The sequence below is a fragment of the Sceloporus occidentalis genome, unplaced genomic scaffold (genome assembly GCF_023333645.1).
Source record: "Sceloporus occidentalis isolate IW3139 unplaced genomic scaffold, rSceOcc1.0.p SCAF_3, whole genome shotgun sequence".
In the NCBI taxonomy this organism is placed as follows: Eukaryota; Metazoa; Chordata; class Lepidosauria; order Squamata; family Phrynosomatidae; genus Sceloporus; species Sceloporus occidentalis.
This window is the reverse complement of record NW_028316983.1, coordinates 219,830,488-219,853,517: the sequence shown is the minus strand read 5'-3', so window position 1 is coordinate 219,853,517 and position 23,030 is coordinate 219,830,488. Positions and strand designations below refer to the sequence as shown.

At 41.0% G+C, this 23,030-nt stretch overlaps 1 protein-coding gene across 2 annotated transcripts in view; it reads right to left on the bottom strand.

Moving 5' to 3' along the window:
• Positions 1-23,030, bottom strand: part of CPQ (carboxypeptidase Q) — a 243,225-nt gene that overhangs the window by 10,845 nt on the left and 209,350 nt on the right. The gene's annotated exons all lie outside the window — the stretch shown is intronic.

Here is a 23,030-nt window from a genome sequence, read left to right as displayed (position 1 = left end):
CACCTATATAGAGGTCAGTAGGAGGCAGTGGTCACAATCTGCTAGTGTTAGTGCCTTCAAATTTTCTGTTCTTTCCTCTTGAGCAGGGAAGAAGAAGAACAAACAAGGTGACATTAGAAAGAGGATGAGAGAGATCTCTGAATCTGGAGATAAATACTGTCTTATCTCTGACAAGAGACTGAAGGAACCCATAGTAGAATCAGTGAGGGTGGGATGGAGTAGGAGGCTGGTTTGTGTCAAAAGACAATCTGAGGCACAGAAAGGAGACAGGAAGAAATAGCAAAGGAAGGAGAGCCAAATTCTTTCTTTCTTTCTTTCTTTCTTTCTTTCTTTCCTTCCTTCCTTCCTTCCTTCCTTCCTTTCTTTCTTCTAGCATGCCCAGCCAAACTGCCTTGAAAATGGGGGACTGTTGCTTCTTGGAAACCTTGTGGAGCACTGCAGGGTGTCTTGAGGCTATTGTCTGATTTTTAAAAAAACCCTGCATGTGTTTTGCCTCATTTGGGGAGGGGGTAATGAATGTGTGCAGTTTTGCCAGAGTGCAAATTATGTGCTAACCATGTGTTTTTGAGGGATAGGAGATTGCTATCTGGGTAAGTTTGTATGGGGTTGAAGGGGAAGGGGATGCTATCTATGGAAGAAATGGGTACCTAGGAGGCTAAAGTGGCCAAACAACCTGAAGTAATTATTAACTGTCAAGAAGACATGTTCTTTGTTTTGTTAGCTGGACTTCAAGATGGACTCTTTGATATGTTTCTCCCATAACAAGGCAAATATTTTTTCCCAGTAGCACTGGAAAACTGCAGGCTTCCAAACAGTAGGTGTTCTGCTACTCCATACACATGAACCAAAATAACTTCATATTTGAGAATAAACTAATGATATCCAGAGATATCCTATGCCTGGGTTGAAAGGGATTCTCCATTTTTGGTGATACTGCATTTCAGAAGATGAACTCAATAGACATATGTAAGACTGTGCTGCAATGCCTCAGTCCTATACACAACTACCCAACTGATTTCTCACTGAATCCAGGCCATAAAAACAAGTTCTCAGCAGATATGAATAAGATTCAATTATTAATGAAGAAATTCATAATCAATTCTAATTATGTTATGTATTTGACAATTACTGCTCATTAAGAATTTCTTAAAGGGTGCAAACAATATTTGGATTTTTTCTCATCCTTAATGTATTAGAATACCCCATCCAAAAACAAAACACCATATTAAGTACTGTGATATACATATATTTTGGTCCCTGTTTAAGGGCAAAAAATCCACTACTTTTCCCAGCTAGAGTGAAAAGGGTGCCATCTTGTATTTTTCCTCAAGCAGAAATTTGGTATTTTTTTGGGGGGGGGGGGGGGAGATTATTTGTGTAACAAAAAACTTCATGAAATTTTCACAAAAGGGTCCTAAAATAAATCACTGAAATGTGTAAAACACACACACACAAAACAAAACAAAACAAAACAAAAAAACCCAGAATTTTGACCAGAGGGAAGAATTTATTTTTGGTTCTTATGAATAAGAATGGCATAACCAAAGATATAATAATAGCTCCTGATGACAAAATTTCTAGATTCCTTGATTTCTAAACTAGGATTTCCATGGCTGTCAATTCTGAAACCAATCTTTGGCTAAACTACTCCTTCTCAAAGAATAAAAATGTCTATTCTGTTCATCAGCATTTTTAATTTAGAAGAAAAATCATCCAGTCTACAAAGAATGGAATCTTCAATTCCAAATATTTCTGGATTGTGAAATGTTTATTTTTCTTTAGCCAAGCTTCAAATAAGAAAAGCAAACACAATGCAATGGAGAATACAAATATGTAATTAACATTCTATCTCTTCCACTGGATTAGTTTTGTTGTGTTTTCACATTGTAACAACATAAATCAATTGAAACTGTAGTGATTTAAAGCCTAACCAAGTTGTTATTTTATTACTGAATTTATTCTACTGTGCATGGCACATGCACAATGAAGGAAGTAGATTAAGTAAGGCCATCAATTGCCAGCTAAGCACAAATAATTTCTTCAGGTAATTTCTTTGTTAACCAGATCAGCTAACTTACAGCTCTGGAATGCTGATATGTAAGGAATGTTAAAGGAGATGAAATAAAATGGATACACCTTAACTAATGTGTATGTGTGCACATGTGCCTTCAAGTCGCCTGTTGAGTTATGGTGATCCCATTAATTTCAAAGAGTTTTCTTAGGCAAGGAACACTGAAGAGATGGTTTTGCCGGTTCGTTCTTCTGAATGCTTGCAGCACCTAGTATCAATTGGTGGTTTCTCATAAAGTACTAACCAGGACTGAGCTGTCAAGATCAGAGTGGATCTGGGGCCTTTTGGGTATTAGTATGGACAAAAATGTCCAAACTAAAACAAATAGCAAGGCTATCTAGACAGCACACAGTCTGTTTCTAGCTCATGTCATTTCTACTTTTCCTAAATCTGCTCTGACCTATTTTCAATCAATCCTTGATTTTTTAAAAAGAAATCTGAATGAAAATTCACATTTGCCTCCATTTTATCACAAAAGATGCCATGTTGTCTATATTTTATCCTAATACATGCATTTTAATAACACATTTTGGGGGAAGTTAAGAATTACTTGGGGTCTAGTGATGAGACGTTGGTGTGAGGCCACTGGCAGCTATAACATCAACAAATCACAAAGATACATAGATTTGGAAGTAAAGTGGCCACAGCTTTACTATTTTGCAGCCCTTGGTCTGGAATAATAATAATAATAATAATAATAATAATAATAATAATTTGTTTTATTTATATACCGCTATTCCAAAGATCATAGCGGTGAACAGCAAGTAAGCTAATTAGCAAGTAAGCTAATTGAGGCACAGACCCACTGTTCAGAACCAGCAAGTGAATGATGTAATATATTCTATTGTCCCAGCCTCCTGACCCAAAGCAGGAGGCAGCTACAAGGATGGCAGCTGAAGAAAGCCACTTGGGTTTCCCAGCACTGTGTGGTTCCCTGCCAATGCAGGGTTGAGCAAGAGTGTATGTCTCCACTCCATCCCTGAAGGGGACTTCCATGGGCAATGATGACTTCAAAGCTGAGGTCCCCTCTCATATTGAATCTTGTCCATGCTACACCTCCAAATTTGTGACAAAACATTAAATGAGACACGAGAAAACATTACTGGTACATTTCATAAATTAGTCATGGAAATGAGGGTTAAATTATTTCTAATTTGGAGACATTGAAGACATTAAGTATCTGTAAGAGCAGGGATACTCAAGCAGCAGGTAATGAGGGGCAGTAATGGTAGTCCTTTCCTCTTCCTACCAAGTTTTTGAGTTGAGTACTTCATAGAGTTTGTTTTTCACCCTCTAAACTAGAGGACTCTTTCCCATTGCCAGTGTCAACAACTGCTCCAGCGAGAATGGAAAGAGTGTCATATTGACTTTTGCCTCAAGCAGGAAAATGTCTTGGGTTGCTTTGCCTAAGAGGAAGCAGTATAAAACAAGGAACCAAATCCAATTGCTAGTCCCAACTAGATGGTAAGTCAGCAATTCCTTGAGCGATTGGATTTTGGCTAAATCATTCAGTGATACCACCAAGAGAGAGAGAGAGAGAGAGAGGGAGGGAGGAGGAGGAGGAGGAAGAAGAAGAAGAAGAAGAAAGAAAGAAATCCTCCTTATAGAATTAACATGAGCAAAATGGAAAAGAAAGATTGTACCAAAAAGCAAAGCAGGTCAATATATGCTCTGCAGCCATTCTAGATCTAAAATTGTAGTCCAAAAAGTAATTTTTTCAAGCCTTGGTAGAAGTAATACAGAAGACAATACTGCAGCAAGGGAGGACAGCGTCTTGACAACCTTTATTTTTTATTCGGTTCACAAAGTTAGTTAAAAATTCTGAACCCTATTTCCTGAGGAACAACTGTCACACTGGTAACAAGGCTCGAATAAGACTTCAGTATCTACAGCCAGGCACTAGATACCAGTGAGGAATCATTAAGCTGGACCAGGCAGCTCGAAGGTGAACAGATTTATTTACAGTGCTAAGAGCAGGAACTGTATAGACAGAGTTCCTCTCTGACCAAACGATAGCTCTATCACAGTAACTCACACAGCAACTTACCAACTACTTGTAACCACTATCACCTACGACTGTAACCCACATTGTTTACTTTTAGACACAGCTTTATATATCTTTGGCTCATGTAAAGCATAAACCATTAGCTAATCCTGCTGACACACACACTCACACTCACACAGGTGTATAGAAGAATCCACATCATGGTGTCTGACTTCAAGGACATTTATCTACACATCCTGGCTTTGTCAGACATACCACACACACATAATGATTTAGCATACTACAGAAGTTAATTTTCCACTGCCAACATGGCTGACAACAATCACTCTGAAATTCTTGATAGTTACAGAATCTTCTTAAAGGATTTCTGTTTTGTCCATATGTTTACATTTCTTTTTGCATTAAATCTTGTGGTGAGAATAAATAAATAAAATACTGAATGTAAAATAAAAAAAAACCTGTGTTGAAAGATTGTAAAGGAAGTTAAGGGAGATCACCATCCAAGTCACCAACACTACATTCAGAAGATTTCTGTGTAACGTACCTATGCAACTATGCTTAGTACTGCAGCATGACAGACATGAACCAGCATGCCTGTTGCACATTTAGAATGTTTCCTTAGCTGAAGTGCTATTAATCACAAGGGACTTTCACCACTGTACGTTCTTGGACACAGTACACCAAAGTTCTCCAATGCAACCTTCTATACAGCTGTTTTCAGCTTCTGGAAAATGGCACAGTCCAGGCTGAACTGTAACACAAGGAGGTTATGTATTTTTGCATTTTGTTTGATCTTGAGCAATATAGTTTACACTAAGCCAGCATGGCTTAAAATTCCCCTGCACTCACTCCAACATACTATGACCCTGCCAGAGCCCTATCCAATTGCTCTAGCAGTCTTGCTTTCATGGTGATTTTCTCCTTGTTATACCACACAAACTGAATACTAAACTCATATAACATTGTGATGACATGATGTAGACCATTCAAGGGATATTTTATGTCTGAAAAACAGAATAGAAAATGTTCTCATCTATGCAAATGCATTGGTTTGGGAAATTATGCTACCATTTCTACAATCAAATCTGAATTAATAGATACTTTTGAAATAATTTAATTGATTTACTACTCCAGTTGACCTTCACTTCACTGGTCATTCATAGCTCTTGGTAACCGAAGTTTAATATATGCACTATATGCTTGGGTTCCAGGCTTGCTTATCAAGAGGAGAGGCACCATGAATGCAACTACAAGTCACATACTCCATTAAATATTCTCCTCAAAACAAATGTCACTTCCCAGGCACTTCTACCAAGGACTGTGGAATTGTGTTCCACTAATTTGAAATCAAATGCAAGTGAATGGAAGAGAAGAAAACCAAGCTGGATGTAACACTCTAGTGCCGTCCTAGCCAGGTCAACTCATCTTTAATGAACACTGCTCTCCTGTATATATGTGTGGATGGTCTTGTACTTGAGACACCATTAGTCCATCTAACTTTGTGTCCTCTGTACTGGGCTTCCCTACCCTGATTACTTCCAGATGCTTTGGACTACAACTCCCATCAGTATCAGACAGCATGGCTACTATGGGTCGATGAGAGTTGTCATTCAAAACATCCAGAAGGCACCAAGCTGGGGAAAGCAGGTCTGTCCTGCAGTGATGTAGGAGCTTATCCCATGGCTTACTAAATCGATTTACCTGTATCTGGCTTAAAGCTTAATTTGGGCGGTATCCAGAAGGTTTTTGCCCCTGCTTCCAGGAGCATTCCGGCAGCCATTTTCTTAAACTGGAAAACTCCTGGATCTAAAAAGAGCTGCGAGGATTCTCCAAAGTTCAAACAAGAGACTTCTCCAACTATAATTAAGATTCTGGAAACTGAACCTGGGCCCTTTAGAGTGCAAAGCATGTGCTCTGCCATTGACATAAGCAAAGGATTATTTGTTTAATGTCTAAGCTGGATTCCCCCCTTTATGGAAGACTAGCCAGCTAAGCACACATAGTGACATCACATTAGATATAATAAAGAAAGTATGGGTAGCTGTGTTCTGAGGACTTTGGAAGATTAAAAAGAAACAAAATTCTGCCATTGACACAGACCATTCAGTTTTCAAGTTACACAGACATTATTTAAGAAATTCAAGAAAATGTGCCACAGGCCTGGTACATACCTGTAAAATGGTCTGGAGCAGCAGCTGTTTTTTTCTTTCACAGGGAACCACAGGTGCCAAACCGCGCGGCTTCCCTGCGGAGGAAAAAGAACCTGCAAAAAGTGGGTTCTTTCCCCCTGCGCCAATTATGTCGCAAGTGTGCAACATTCGGATGCTATGCATTCATTACATCATAATGGCAGCACCCGTGTACATGTGGTGCTGCCATTATTGCGCCGCCAGTACGTGCTAGGGACTGTGTGGTTACCGTGCGGTCCCATAACCCTAGCATGGTGCGAGCATGGCACTTTAGTGCCATGTGTACCGTGCCAGAACTGCATAATAATCCATGAGTCATAAAGCACAGAACCACTCTTGTTCATAAATTTAATTCCTAAATTTAGGATTCTTAGAGGTTATTAGTCTGGAGAGCCGTAGTTTGCCAACCCTTGCTTTATACAAACAGCCAAGAGTCCACAAAATAATTCCATTTGCTGATTTCTTTTTTTTCTTAACTCATGTTTGGCCCTAACTTCCAACTCTTGATTTCAGTAAAAAAAAAAAACAAAACACTGCAGAAATAATCCAGTCTGAGACTGCTTTAACTGCCCTGGTTCAGAGCTAGGAAATCCTGGGAATTGTAGTTTATTCTGGCACCAAAGTTCTCTGACAGAGAAGGCTAAATGTCTCACAGAACTACAGTTCCCAGAATTCCTTAGTGTTGGCCAGGGCAGTTAAAGAAGTCTCAAGCTGGATGGACTTTTGTTCTCTGAAGCTGAAATAGGGGTCCACAGACTGCCCCTAAGGGGCAGCGAGACACTACCCTTTTCCAGGTCGGATCAGGGCCGATCTGGCCTTTGGAGATGCAGTTGTATGGAGGTGCCCATCATCCGGACGCAGCACTGGAGGCACGCCATGATGCCATGCGCCATCTGGAACAGCATGTAGCATCATGGCGCCCTGGGGTGGCGTCAGAATCAGGATGCTGCACCCTGACTCCACCCACAGGTCGGCCTTTCTGGCCCGTCTGTATAGGACTATACTCTCCATAGCAGGGATGAGAATCAAGCTGTTGGATATCTCCAGATGTTTTTGGATAGAAAGTCAGCATAACCAATGGTGAGCAAAGCTGGAAGTCGCAGTCTAACAACCCCAGGGTCATTCTCATTCCTGCTCTACAGATACTTTGATGATTGTGAAACATTATTTGTATAAAACACTGTTTGAATTATTTTCTGGGCACCTCTATTACTTGTTTCCTTCCTTTTACTATCTGGTTGCACTTCCTAGAATTATCCACTATTCTGGAAGTTCATCGTGTGTTAGAACATTCTTGTTCTAAAGACAAATAAATAAATAAATTTGGGATCATATTTTGATAAAATGTATTGGTCTAAAGAAAAATAAGTTATCTTCAGCAGAATTCCCTTTAAGAAGACTGGACCAGTCAGCTGAGCAATACAGAAATATCTCCACATCTTTTCATCAATATTGGAAGCCTAGGAAGTAATTATGAAAGCCTTCTGTCACAGGCACTACACTTTTGAAGACATCAATACTTTGTGAAAATACTTCAGAATATAATGCCCTGATTGGTTCTGATGGAAACTGGCAATATATTGAATCGCTTTGGATCTGTTTGTTGCTGGTGTTGTTTTGTTTGGGGACATGTTTGTTGTTTTGATATTTTTCCAGCAGCACAGAATGGGGTAATTTGTTCTATGTCAATCACTAATTTTCTTCATTTGATCTTACATAACAACACATCAGTGAATTCAGACTGCAGTTAAATAAGTTCATTGGAGGTTCCTCAGCATAACAGCAACATAATACTCAAATTAACTGCTTGAAATCTCCAGTTTGCTGCCTTTCCTCACAAATATGGACATTTATCTTTCCAAGAAGCAATGTTGTCTTTTCTATGATTAGAGCAGAACTGGACACCAACTTTGTGGGTGGCAAGAAACTGATGTGTGTTGGCACACGTGCACACACACACACACACACACATGCATTTGCTAAGTCTAACAAACTAAATTTAGTACATTAATCATGACAATAAAGACTAAAGAAGTTGACTTATCCCTATCATTTGTGCTCCCTCCTCAAGTGAAGTATTTGGGGAATGGAGCCTGGAAAAGTTACTATTTTGGACAGCCTCCCAAACCCCCAGACAACCAATGGCTATGATGGCTGGGAGATTTGGAGAGTTGCAATCCAGAAAAATAGCTTTCCTATGGTCAGTTCCAGATAGATGGACATTCAAGTGAAATTCAAAATTCTGACTGTAATACAGTGGAACCTTACCTTATGCAGAGGATCCGTCCCCCCCCCCCCCCCCCCCCGTGTAAGGGAAAAATGCATATGCTCAACTCCATTGAATATAATGGGGCTCGTGCTCATAGCTTTATTCATTATTTTGCTGTGCGGCTTCAGCATAAGCTGAAAGCCACGTATAGTGCGCCCGCCTATGGTGGGGATGCACTGTACTCTAGATGTAAAAAAAGTTGTAATAGGGCATTTTCATTTTTTAAAAAATGTATTATATAATATATTTAGAGCTGACCTTTGAGTTTGGTTCTAGAATTCCCATAGATACCAACATCTGTGGATGCTCAAGTCCCATTAAATACAATGACACAGTGAAATGGTGTGCCTTATATAAAATAGCAAATCAAAGTTTGCTGTTTGGAATTTATTTTTTTAGAATATTTTCAAGCCATGGGTCCATGGCTAAAGAATCTGTGGATATGGGGGATGACTGTATTGCCAATCATGCTATATGCACACATGCAAAATATTACATCTATTGAACTGAGGGTTTTTTTTTCTTTTGCTTTTAGGCTTTCCTAAGCTCAGTACATAAATTCCTGGGTTTCTTTGCTTTAAATGTTAGTTTTGTTTCTTCACTACAGGTTGTTGCCTGGCCACACACTTGTGATCACACTCTGATGTTAACTCTGCCAAATGTGTTCCAGTTTTCATTTGTGAAATGATGGAGGGTATGGAAAGGACTGCATTTTTCTTGAGTGCTATATAGACAGATATGACTCAGCTCCTCCCAGAAGATGTTTCAGATTTTTTAAACCTTATTTTCAGTGAGTGGTGATAAATTACGTGATCACAAAAGTGGTCTTGTAGGTAAACACTCTCTTCTAATACAATCAAAGCTTAAAAAAAAAGACAAATGGGTTTAACATCTGTAGTTGTTTTTCTAAGTGCCAAACAATTAAAAGTGTTCCCTTTGCATGATGCTTCAACTGAATAGCCCCTACTTGTCAGAAGTGCATACTTTTATTGTGGTGGTATTTTCCATCAGGACAACATAATTTGATGGGAGACTAGACAGCTTATGGAAGCAAACAAATGCACATGTTTTCTGTTGTCTTTTCAAAAATTATGTGTGCAAATTAAACCAGAATTTGAAAGTCATGCATTACAAATAATGAATTCACTTGTAACATGCTATTTCTGGGGTCGTGAACATTCAACATTCCAGGGGGAGGAGTGGTACTTATGTTAGGTTAGGGAAAGTGGGTGAGGGGGAGGGATTGCCTTAGTCCATAAGAACATCTATACCCTGACCAGAAAACCTGTCTGGAAAATGAACCACAGTGAGTGTATTTACCTGACCCTGAAGGCTAGGGACAGTCTGGGGATCCTGTTGGTCTACTTTCCACCCCGTGGCCTAACAGACTCCCTAGCCGAGCTGACACAGCTGGCCTTGGAGCTAGTGCTGGAGTCCCCCAGACTTCTTGTTCTGGGGGACCTCAACATCGCCTTCAAGGCTGGCATAACAGATCTATCAGGTGCAGCTCGGGAGTTCATGGCTTCCATGACAGCCATGGGCTTGTCCCAACTAGTCTTGGGTCTGACACATTGTGCTGGTAATACACTCGATGTGGTTTTTAGTATGGAGCAGGAGCAGCCGTGGGCAGAGGTAACTCAAATCTCTGCTCTGTCATGGTTGGACTATTTTCTGGTCAAGGTGGGACTGAAGGCGACTACCCAGATCCCCCTCGGGGGTGGAGGACCTATTAAGATGGTCTGCCCTCAAAAGCTGATGGAACCCAAAAGGTTCCAGGAAGCTCTAGAGGGACTTATGAATGGGACTGACGGCGATTCTGTTGAAGCCTTGGTCGATAAACGACATTACCAGGGCTATAGACAGTATCGCTCCCGAGCTTTCCTACCCGCTTCGAATAAAAAATCTTGGTATACAGAAGATCTTCGAAGGATGAAGCGGGCCGTGCAATGACTAGAGCGCTGCTGGCGGAAACATCAGCGCTTATCCGATAAGACACTCCTTGAGAACTCACTGAAGTCTTATGGATTGGCGATAGGTGCAGCAAAGAATTCTTCCTATGTTGCACGTATCGCGTGTGCAGAGTCCCATCCAGCGGAGCTGTTCAGGGTGGTTAGAGAGCTGACGCAACCGCCTCCCACCCGGAACCCTTTGCTTCAACCAACTGTAGCCTGCTGTGACGCTTTCAATGACTTTTTTGCAGATAAAATCTCCTGGATAAGGGCTGATCTTGATGCCAGCTTTCTTACAGAATCAGTAAGACAGGTGTCCAGAGACTCCGTGGACCATGTAAGACTGGATCACCTTGAGTTTGTGAGTACTGATGAAGTGGACAAGCTCCTTGGAAGTGTAAGGAAGACGACATGCGCTCTCGATCCTTGCCCATCGTGGTTGACCGCCCAGGGAGGGGATGCTATGACTACGCTATTATGATCAATAATTAATGCATCCTTTAGGGAGGGTAAACTTCCATCACAGCTAAAATTAGCAGTCGTGAAACCACTTTTAAAAAAGCCCTCCCTAGATCCCCTGGAGAGAAACAACTACAGACTGGTCTCCCTATTACCTTTTTTGGGCAAGGTGATCGAGAGAGCAGTAGCCTTCCAACTCCAGGCTGTCTTGGATGAAACTGATTATCAAACTGGCTTTAGGGCGGGATATGGAGTGGAGACGGCCATGGTCGCCTTAATTGATGACCTCCGTCTGGGCACAGAGAGGGGAAGTGTGGCCCTGTTAGTGCTCTTGGACATCTCAGCGGCTTTTGATACCATTGACCATGGTATTCTTCTGGAACGCTTCAGGGAGTTGGGTATTGGGGGCACTGCGCTCCAGTGGCTCCGATCCTACCTCTCGGGCAGGTTCCAGATGGTGAGGCTGGGGGACAGTTGCTCTTCTAGAAAAGAGCTGACATCTGGCGTCCCTCAAGGCACCATTCTGTCCCCCATGCTATTTAACATTTACGTGATACCGCTGGGAGAGATCATCCGGAGACATGGGGCATGGGGTTATCAGTACGCTGATGACACCCAAATATGCTTCTCTATGCCCCTGACTGCTACAGTGACTAAGGATGACTTCTCCCCTCTGAATCCCTGCCTTGAGTCAGTAATGGGCTGGATGAGGAAAAACAAACTCAAGCTGAATCCAGAGAAAATGGAGGTACTTGCCATAGGTTCCTTAGGTCCGGGGAGGGAAATTTGTCCACCACTCCTTGATGGGATCACACTTCCCTTGAAGGATGAAGTTCGCAGTTTGGGAGTACTTCTGGATCCGTCTTTACGTTTGTCATCTCAAGTGGATGCAACGGCCAGAAGTGCTTGGTACCAACTTCGGTTGATACGCCAACTGCAACCCTACCTTGACTGAAAGGACCTTGAAGCTGTAGTATACGCTCTGGTAATCTTTCGTCTCGATTTCTGCAATGCGCTCTACATGGGGCTACCCTTATATCAAGTTCGGAAGCTTCAATTAGTACAAAACGCGGCAGCCAGGCTGGTCACTAACTCTTCAAGATTTGACCATATAACACCTATCTTGAAAGATCTACACTGGCTCCCAATTAGCTTCCAGGCACAGTACAAGGTGTTGGTCATTACCTTTAAAGCCCTACATGGCTTGGGGCCGGGTTACTTACGGGAACGCATCTCCCTATATAATCCACCCTGCACTCTTAGAACAAGTGGGAAGAATTTGTTGGAAATACCATCATCCAAACATGTTTCTACTTCCCTGAAGGCATTTAGTATAGCGGCCCCCAGACTTTGGAATGGACTCTCAGAAGAGACCCGCCTTTTTACATATCTAGAAATCTTTAAGAAGACAGTAAAGACAGAACTCTTTTGCCATGCTTATCCTCCTGACCTCCTATGAAGATCATTAGTATGGAACGAGTCCTGCTGACCCCTTGATTGATGGATGCTATTGTTTTTAGATTTGATGTTTTTTATGTTTTATGTTTTTATTTTATTGTGGTTTTAATGTTGTAATTTTAACTTTGTGATTTTAACCTTGTTGTGATCCCACTTCGATCCATGGTGAGAGGTGGGAAGATAGAAATAAATATTATTATTATTATTATTATTATTATTATTATTTTCATCAACAAGACATATAACTTTTATATTGAATTTTTATCCTGTACTGTAATGTTTTAAATTTTGTAAGCCGCCTTGATCATATTTTGGAAAGGCGGGGTAAAAATAAAATTTATTATTATTATTATTATTATTATTATTATTATTAAGAGGTTACCTAGAAGATAAGACACAGAAACCATTCCGTTCTTAGGAAGTACGTGCTTCCTATGGCTGACAGCTAAATGGAAGTCCACAACGAAATTACTGAGTCCAGTAAACCAGAAAAAACAAAAAGCCTTCTATTATACTGGCAGTCATTTATAGATTTATAGTTATTAATTATTGTCAATACTAAAGAAGTAATCGCAACATGTTCATTTTTGTATTAGCATGTACATACTCTGGTTTATGTCTAAATCAAATTGTTAGTCTGAATTAGAGTAGAACCACTGAATCAATGGAATTTTCATAAAAGTGGACATACCAGGTGCACCTTGATTTAATGGGTCTACTTTTGTTCAGACTAACAGTTTGATTTAGGACTTTGTTTTTAGGGCATCATATGGATAGTATGTGTCACGAGACTAGGAAATATAATGAAGACCAGTAATTAGAGCTGTCTGTACATGGATACGGAACGTTTGAGTTCAGATCTTCAGTTAGCTGTGAAATCCACTGGGCTAATCATAGAATCATAGAATCGTAGAGTTGGAAGAGACCACTAGGGCCATCCAGTCCAACCCCCTGCCATGCAGGAAATCCAATTCAAAGCATCCCTGACAGATGGCCATCGAGCCTCTGTTTAAAGACCTCCAAGGAAGGAGACTCTATCACCCTCCGAGGGAGTGCATTCCACTGTCAAACAGCCCTTACTGTCAGGAAGTTCCTCCTAATGTTGAGGTGGAATCTCTTTTCCTGTAGCTTGCATCCATTGTTCCGGGTCCTGTTCTCTGGAGCAGCAGAAAACAAGCTTGCTCCCTCTTCAATATGACATCCTTTCAAATATTTAAACAGGGCTATCATATCACCTCTTAACCTTCTTTTCTCCAGGCTAAACATCCCCAGCTCCCTAAGTCGGTCCTCATAGGGCATGGTTTCCAGACCCTCCACCTGGCTTCCATGATTGATGTCCAGGATCTCTTCACTGGTGTAAATATCTCTGACATATAGTGCTATTCCTCCTCCTTTCCTGTTTGGCCTATTTCTCTTAATAAGGTTATACCCCTCTATTTCCACATTCCAATCATGAGACTCATCCCACCAGGTTTCAGTGATGCCTATTATATCATATTAGCTTTCTTGTACTAGGAGTTCGAGTTCATCTTGCTTATTTCCCATGCTCTGTGCATTAGTGTAGAGACATCGCAGACCATGGTTCCCTTTTACTTGCTGCCTGTGCAAGTTTTTTTGCCTCCCACTGTTGGGCCCTTGCACTGTTTGCCTTGTTTCCTCTATGTCAGTTTGACTATTTTCGCCATCCCTTTCGCCTTCCTTAATATTGTCTCCCTTCCCCTCGGAACTCAGTTTAAAGCTCTCCTGATCAAGTTCTTGAGACTGTTGGCAAAAACATTTCTTCCAACTGGCGTGAGATGCAACCCGTCTGTTGCAAGAAGTCCCTCCTCATGGAACCGCAGCCCATGATCGAAGAATTCAAATCCTTCTCGGTGGCACCATCTGCGAAGCCAGTTGTTCACATCTGCTATTTTCCTCTCCCTTCCTGGACCATGCCCTTCAACTGGCAGAAGAGACGAGATGACAACCTGTATATCCATTCCTTTCAGCTTCCTACCAAGCGCCTCGTAATCCCTTTTGATGTTCTGAATGGTGTGTCTTGCAGTATCATTAGTTCCCACGTGGACCAAAAGGAAGGGGTATTTGTCAGTAGGCTTGACCAGTCTTGTCAGCCTCTCTGTCACATCACGGATCTTTGCACCTGGAAGACAACACACCTCTCGAGACATCTTGTCAGGCCTACAAATCACTGCTTCTGTACCCCTCAGCAAAGAGTCCCCCACTACGACCACACGCCTCCTCCGAGGTTTAGCAGCGACTGTTCCCTCGGGTGGGACTCTCGGGCTCCCCTGCTCTGTCCCTGAAGTCTGTCCATGCTGCTCTTCTTCATCCTCCTTGATAAGGGAAAGAGCTTCGAATCGATTCTCTAGCTGCAAGCTCCCCGAACAATTCCTTCTTGGCTTACTTCTCTTTGTGACATTCCTCCAGCTGTCTGCCTCCTCTGTTTGGCAAGTGACCTCTTCCACCCTAGCATCTTCCTCTGCGTGGTACTCATCCAAGATGGTTAGTTCTATTGTGTCCAGGAAATCCTCTTGTTCCCTAATATGCTGAAGTGTAGCTACTCTGGACTCCAGCTGCTGCACTTTCTCCTCCAAGAGTGCTACCAACTTGCACTTGGTGCATGTGAAGTTCTCCACTTCTGTAGGCAAGAAGAGAAACATCCCACAAGAGATGCAGGTGACTGCGGCAGATCCCTCGTTGTCCATACTGCAAAGTCTTTAGTAATAAATATAACAGTCAATCTACTAGGAATACTTCTTTAAAGGTAAGTACTGGCTGCTATCTTACACTTAAAGGGAAGGTTCTGTTTCAATATCTGATTCTAACCTGATGCCACTTGAGCAGAGTTGTTGAGTTAAAGAAAATGAAAATTCTGGACTGTTCTGGAAGGCTCTGGAAGTTGGTATATAAAGCTAGTCTGCTAGCTCCGCCCCCTTGTGACTCACAGATGTGACTCACAGAAGCTCCGCCCCTTCAGCAACGAGCACACGGTCTCGAGCACACGGTCTCAAAATGGCTGCCAAGTGTACCTTGCTTTGCTGGGTGGCTATGCAAATAAATAAGAAAACTCCTTAGCTCCTTCTTAACCTTATTATTAACCATACAAATATGATTATTATTAATAACATAGAATAACAGAAATATTTAATCCATATTTGGTCATTATTGCAAACTAGCCTCCTGCAATCTGAGTGTCCTCCAGATGTTTTGGACTTCAGCTTCTAACAGTTCCAGACAACATGGCCAATGGTTGGCGGTTATAAAAGTTGCTGTCCTAATTGTCATTGATAAGTGGCAGATTTATTTTATTTTATTTCAAGCCTGCTTTTTAGGGCAAAACCTTCCTAATTTGAAAAATACAATGAAAATCCAGCATAATAATAAACCAACAATGAAGCTATGGGTCAAAATAACACTAGCAAAAAGTATAAACATGTAGATAGGGTGAATGTTGCTTCAAACTTTGTTGAGATTTTGTGTGAAGTGGGCATGAAAGGCATCTCTACCCCATCCCTTGCCTAGCAGTCCTGAACCTAAACTTTGCGCCTTTGCCACATATGCTGGTAACGACAGGAAACAGTGGTGGAGACAGCTTGGCTGCAGTTTTCTTTTTTGAATTTATAATGGCTTATATATTTTAGTTTTTGGGCCTCTCCATTTAAAAACCCATGTTTTAATTAATTTTTCAGTTTTATAGTTCTGAGGTCTAAATTCAATTGTTAATCCCAACTAGAGTAGCTCTATTAAATTGTTAGTCTCAGCTGGAGTAGAGTCATAATGTTCAGCCAACATTATGTGAACCCCATTGATTTAGTCAGTTTGTTTTAGATGGAATAGAATTTAGCTCCTATTATTTTATACTGCATTTTAACACTGTATGTGTTTTGTGAAGCATCCAGAGAACTTGTGGTATGGAGCCTCTATCTAAGTACAGCAATAAAATAAAATGATGTGTGAACTGGGCGTTTATTGAATGTGTATGGATCCTTTAACCAAGGTTAAGTAGGAATGATGCTCTACAGACTCTGTTCATTAAACACCCTGGAGTCATTCCCACTGGCAGAATAACGCGGGTTGTGATTCGGCTCTGACCCCCCTGGATACACAGTTACAGCCACTTTGGCTCCATCCTATGGTATCCTGAGATTTGTAGTGTCATAAAGTATTTAGAATTATGTGCCAGAGAGCTCTACTGCCTCACAAAACCACAAATCCCCAGGATTCCACAGAATGTAGCCATGGCAGTTAAAAGAGTATCAACTACTTTCACTACTAACTGTGAAAGCAGCCTCTATTGGAAGTAATTCTGAAGGACATTATGAGAAGAACTTTGAGGAGTTACTTATTTGGGCTAAAATTCTCAGAATCTCCCAACCAGTTCCCAACCTTTGGTCCTCCATTTGTCTTGGGACCTCAGCTCCCAGAAGCCCCAGCCAGCTTGGTCAATGGTCAGGAATTATGGGAGCTGAAGTCCAAGTCTTCTGGAGGACCAAAGGTTGGAAACCACTGCTCTAGAATGTTATTGTAGTGTGCAGATTGGCCTCCCTTGGGTTTGTCAGCCAATGAGAGCAATCTTTCCCAGAGAAGAATCCACTTATTTTTTAAGGCATATATAGCAAGCTTGGCCACCAGGTAAATGGGCTTTAAAGTCCTTCTTAGCACCATGACGAATGTGCAGTGGCATAAAAGAATTAACTTGTATTTGTGACCTTCTAAAATGCATTTTGCATTTGCTTTGCAGTGTGAGGCAGGATAAATATATGAAGGCTGGGAACAGACAGGGGGAGTCAAATTTTCTCAGTGGGTAACATTTGCTCAGTTCTCATAATTATTGGGAGGGAGATGGGTCATATTTGTGCACTTTGGTTTTCTCTGTTTGCTTCTGAACTGTATAACCCTTGGGAGCCCATCTTCCATTGGTCTCAACCTGGGTAGGGTAACCCCAGCCCAAGGGCTCCCCATATATCCCACAATGGGGACTGGATTTAATCACTGGTTGAGGGATAGCGTGGGGAGAATTTATATTCTTGTAAACAACCTCTGCTTTCAGTATGCACTTTAAAGATGAACAGGACTTTCCAAGGATAGACTAAGTCAAAGTGAAGTGTCCAGTCACTCAGAATTTAACCAGCCAATTCATAAATTGGATTGAGTAGCACCTTTTTTAATGAGTGGTTGTGTGACTACTTGTCTAATGAGTTTCAGAATGGTTCCTTCATTGGTAGCCAGTTCTTTTTGAATAATAAAAGCAACCTGGTTTTTAGTGCCTCCTTCTTGGTCTATTAGGAGGCATTTATATTACAGTTTTCAGGGGATATGAAAAGAATATGAATAAATTGAAGTGGGAAGATATGGCTTGGATTTATGGTATTGTGTTCCTGTTTATAAAAAGAGAGGCACATGGGCAAGATAGCATTGAACTGAATTTTAGATATAACTAATTATATAAATGAAGCTATCAAATCTTATCTGATCTTGGAAGCTAAGCAGAGTCAAGACTGGTTAGTACTTAGAATAATAATAATAATAATAATAATAATAATAATAATAATAATAATTTATTTATATACCGCTTTTCCATTGATCAAAGCGGTTTAACAGCATATATAACATACAATATAAATATTAAAACATGAAGAAGAGGGACTACCATGGAATATCAGGTGCTGTAGGCTATATTCAGTGGAAGACAATGGGAAACCACCTATGACTTAATCTTGCCTAGAAAATCCTGTAGGAATGTTACCATAAACTGGAGTTGACTTGAAAGCACATAGCAACAAAATTATATAAATAAGGGGGGGGGGGGGGGGGAGAGAGGCTGAAGTTGCCATAACTTGAAGGTGGCACACCTTTTCATACTAGCATTCACTAGCTAGCTAGTTACAGATCTGACTTCTGTTAATGAGACAAACTAACTGAAAATAAAGGCCTCACTTGCATTGCAGAAATAATGCAGTTTGACATTGCTTTAACTATCATGCCCCAATGCTATGGAATACTGGGATTTGTAGTTTTGTGAGATATTTAGCCCTCCCTATCAGAGAGCTCTAGTGCCACAAAAAACTACAAATCCCAGGATTCCATAGGATGGAGCCATGGTTGATAAAGCGGTGTCAAAAGGTATTATTTCTACAGTACAGATAAAGCCAAAGGCTTGTATCCAAACAAGTATGGCTAGAATTTCTCTTGATAATGGAGATTTTCCTCTTCCATCTTCCTGTTTAACGGCTTCTGTGCCTCCTAAAAGGATAGCCTGTAAGATCGGGGCAGCACTCCCAGAAGTTATTTTTGTGGATCACAATTTCCCAGATCATCCAGTGAGTACATCTACTGGCCATGCTACGTAAGGATTTCTGGGAGATGCAGTCCAAAAAAGGAACTTTCCTCAGCTTTGGCCAGGGTCATTGTGGGATGTAACAGGGAGATGGAGTGGGGAGGCAGGGACGTAGCCAAGGGGGGGGGGTTCTTGGGGTCCGGACCCCCCCTTCCATTAGAAAAATGAATGGTGTGTGCTGCTGCACCGCTGCACCCAAACCCCATTATAATGGTGGCACTTAGTCTGGACCCCCCCCCCCCCGCTTCCTAAAATCCTAGCTACATCCCTGGGGGAGGGAGACTGTAGCTGAGAAGGAAACTGGAAGATGGGCTTTTAATTCATGCAAGAGGCTCTGTTCAGTTCATGCAAATGTTTCTAAAGAAAAACTCTTGCATATAGAAAGGCATTTACCTAATGTAGAAAGAAATACTCTAAATTTTCCCCTGAGGAGTAGCAATGTTAGTCTGTTACAACAAATATAACTTGTGGCAGTTTAGATTAATGCACTTATATGGAGATAAGATTTTTGGATGAAGTGGACTCTAGTAAACAGAAGCTTATCTAATAATAAATGAGTTAGGGTCAGATCTAGTGTGAGATATATGCAATTAAATCTCTCCTCCCAATGTGCAACTCCTCCAGTCCCTAAATGATGCTAGAAAAACCTCTTGTAAACAGAAGACAGACATTGGGTGAAACCCATTAGCCTTAAAAGTGCCAGACAATTCTTTGTTACTTAATTGTTGACTCATTTTTTATGGCAAACATACCATATGTAATGTTTTACAGCTCCGTGGTACTGCTCATACCATAGATATACTTTTCAGTTTCAATACTTTAAATGGGGTTCTATAAACTGTAAAAAACCACTCATTTTCAAGGAAAAGGAAAGGAGGAAACTTGGTTCCCCAAATGTATTTACTTATTTTAATAGGTGTATATATAAAACACAGGCACTCACACTCCCTTCTGGGAGAGCAGTTTATGGTTCATTACACCCTAGTTATATACTTTTAGCAGCTAGCATTGTGCACGATTTCATCGTCTCTAATATCAAAGTTAATTGTTTATGGAATAGTACTAATCCACACATACCTATGTTGTCATTAACATTTTCATTCAGAAATGGAAACAATTAATGTGCTCAGAACTATTTATTTGATTCTTAGAAGAAAGGTCAGATATTTCAAAGGATAACCATAATTCACACAAGACACTTTTAGAAAAGGCATTTTGTATAGAACCCTTTTATTTAATGAGTGAGACAACAAAGTCCAAAAATGACAAAGTTGTTCAGTAAACAGTGCCTGGAAATAAGACTGGTCTTCCCGAAACCTGTGTGACTGAGTTTGTTCAGGGAATGAGAAGTGAAAATCTAGTGCTGCAGGAAACTAAATTGGACAGCTGTACTAGATGAAAAGGTTGAATTTATAATCTGCAGGGTTAATGTAGGCTCATTACACACATATATACACATTCTTGAGGAAGCTGCTTTGGAGAATGAGACACACCTGCAGTCTGTTGGAACAGACATCACCTCACCACAAAATCCTTCACTTTCAAGATACAGTACTAGAAAAGTCGAGCTTTCTTTCCAGGTTGAAGTCCAAAATATAAATTGATGGCAGTAAAATGCAATATGACCAATTCAGCACTGAATCTATGTTATTTGTTGGTGTTGTTGTTAACTGCCCTTGACTTGACCCCAACTCAAGATGACCCTGTAGATGAGACATCTCCAAGATCTCCTGTCCTTTTCTGCTCTGCTCAGGTCATGTAGACCAGAGATTACCAAACTCCAATCCCCCAGGTATTTTTGACTTGAAACTCCCAGAAGCCTTAGCCATCTAGGCCGGTGGTCTGGCATTCTGGGAGCTGAAATCTGAAACACCTGGAAGATCAGATTTGAGAATCACTGCTGTAGACTCAGCCCCATGACCTCCCTGATTGAATCTATCCACCTTTCTCTTATTCTGCTGTCTTCTACCATTCCCAGAATTATTGTCTTTTCTAGTGAGTCATCATACCATTTTATGATATGACCAAAGTTATGACAGTCTCAGTTTTGTCATCTTGGACTCCAAGGAGAGTTCAGCCTTAATTTTAATCTGTTCAAAGATCCTTAAAACAGATTTTAAAAACTCATATTTTGCTCTGGATCTTCCCAGAAAATCCAGAGCCCTCTGGAGTAGTTCCAGGCACCTAGTCACATGTGTGTCCCACTGTGCTGTCACTGCTGGAACAAGTTGCTGCCCCTGACCTCAGAATGGGGCAACAAGCCATGCAATCAATTTTGGGTGCCTCATTTTCAGACTCAGAGGGAGCGACTTCCAATGGTGCCATGACAGTGGATGGCACAATGGGGCCTGCATTCAAACAGCTGCCTGGCATCACTCCAGTGTGTCCAGGTAATGGGGAATTTAGGGCAACTTCAATTCCAGAATACTCCAGGCTGCTCCTGGAATATTCTGGCCCATATGAATGTGTCCTCAGAGAGGGGAAATTATGCTGAACAGCTGTAAAGTTCCTCATCCCTTTGCTACTGAAGAGAGATTGAGTAATTTTAACTGACTTAGGCCTGTTACAGACTGCCAAAATAAAGCTGCTTCGGGTCTCTTTGGAGGTATGCTGTTTAAATGATGCATGCATCCTAAGAATCCAGAAGCTGCACCAAAGCTGCACTCCGGTGCTTAGGAATGGACTGTGGCTTTGGCGCAACCTCCGGACTCTTAGGACCCATGCATCGTTTAAATAGCATACCTCCAAAGAGACCCGAAGCAGCTTTATTTTGGCAGTCTGTAACAGGCCTTTGACTGAGTAGGGAAAGAAATACCTTATAAAGAAAACCAAAGTTCTGGAGGCTATTGTGCCTTTCTGCTACAGAAGTTTTCTTCTGGAAAGAACTGCTTAGCATTAATAGCTTTATTTATACCATGGTGAATTGTTCACCTTTAACATTACCTTCTCAGTATATTAGTTATGTTTTTCCCAGACAGACTTATACCAGCATCTGTTTGTATCTTTTTAATACCTCCATGGTAGCTCACTCCTTAGCATTTTACTTCAGGGTTGTTTTCTCCTGATCCCAGGGGAGAAACCCCCTCATACGTGATGTGTTAATTTTACTGGAATTACATTGGAAAAAGAAACATGTTGCAAAGCTGTTGTGCCAGACCTTTAATCCATCTAGACCAGTGGTGGGCAAAGTGTCCCCCTGAAGCCCTCCAAGTGCCCACATGGTGTAGTGGGTTTTTGCTTTGGACTAAGACTTTGGAAATCAGGGTTTGATTCCCTGCTCGGCTATGGAAATACACTGGGTGACTTTGGCTGAGTCTCACAGTCTCAGCTCCAGAAAACCCTGTGAGGTCACCCTAGGGTTACCGTAAGTCAGAAATGACTTGGATAGACACAACAACAACGACAATCAATTAATTTCTAAATGTTATACCAAGAAACTGTAAAAGCACATTCTGTTTGTACATATACCTAGCCTGTGGTTTGATAGGGAACTCCACTCCTTCAACAGTTTATGGATTACCTGTGGTGGCTGGTGGCTTCTTTGACAATGAGGTGGTGAAGCCACTCCAGTTTTTAATCTAAACTTTAAAGGAGCTATTTCAGGTGTTGAGCCTCTTTTGGGGATGGAATCTATACTTTGGACATCTCATTTAATAATAATAATAATAATAATAATAATAATAATAATAATAGTTTTTATTTATATATATCCCGCCTCTCCCTGTGGATCAAGGCAGGTTTACAGCAACAAATTTAAAATTACAGTTAGTTAAAATACATTCTCATATCATAAAATCTTAAAAACACATCAGTAACCTATACAAGTATAATATCACCATCTAATTTCCCATACATGTTCTGAATGAAGTGTCATCTTAAAGCTATTATAGCAGGTCAGGGGGATAGACTCGCCAGAAGAGATCCGTCTTGAATGCCTTCTTAAAGGCATCTAAGGTGGTAATAAGACAGATCTACTCCGGCAAGCCATTCCACAGTTTGGGAGCCATAGCAGTGAATGCCATGTGGGAAGTAGACCTTAGTCTGGTCTTTTGGATTTAAAATTCAGACTATAACTGGGAGTAGATTACCATCCTATTGACATAGACTCACTTGTTACAAAAAATGGTGTGGGATGCTGGGAGAATATCCTTGAAATTATAGCACAGAGTAGGGTTGCCATAATTCACTACCACCAAACTGGGACAAAACATAGAAAAATGTAGGACAAAATCTAGGACAAATTGTAGGACAAAATTTAGCCCAAAATGTAGGACATTAAAAAAAGGACACAAC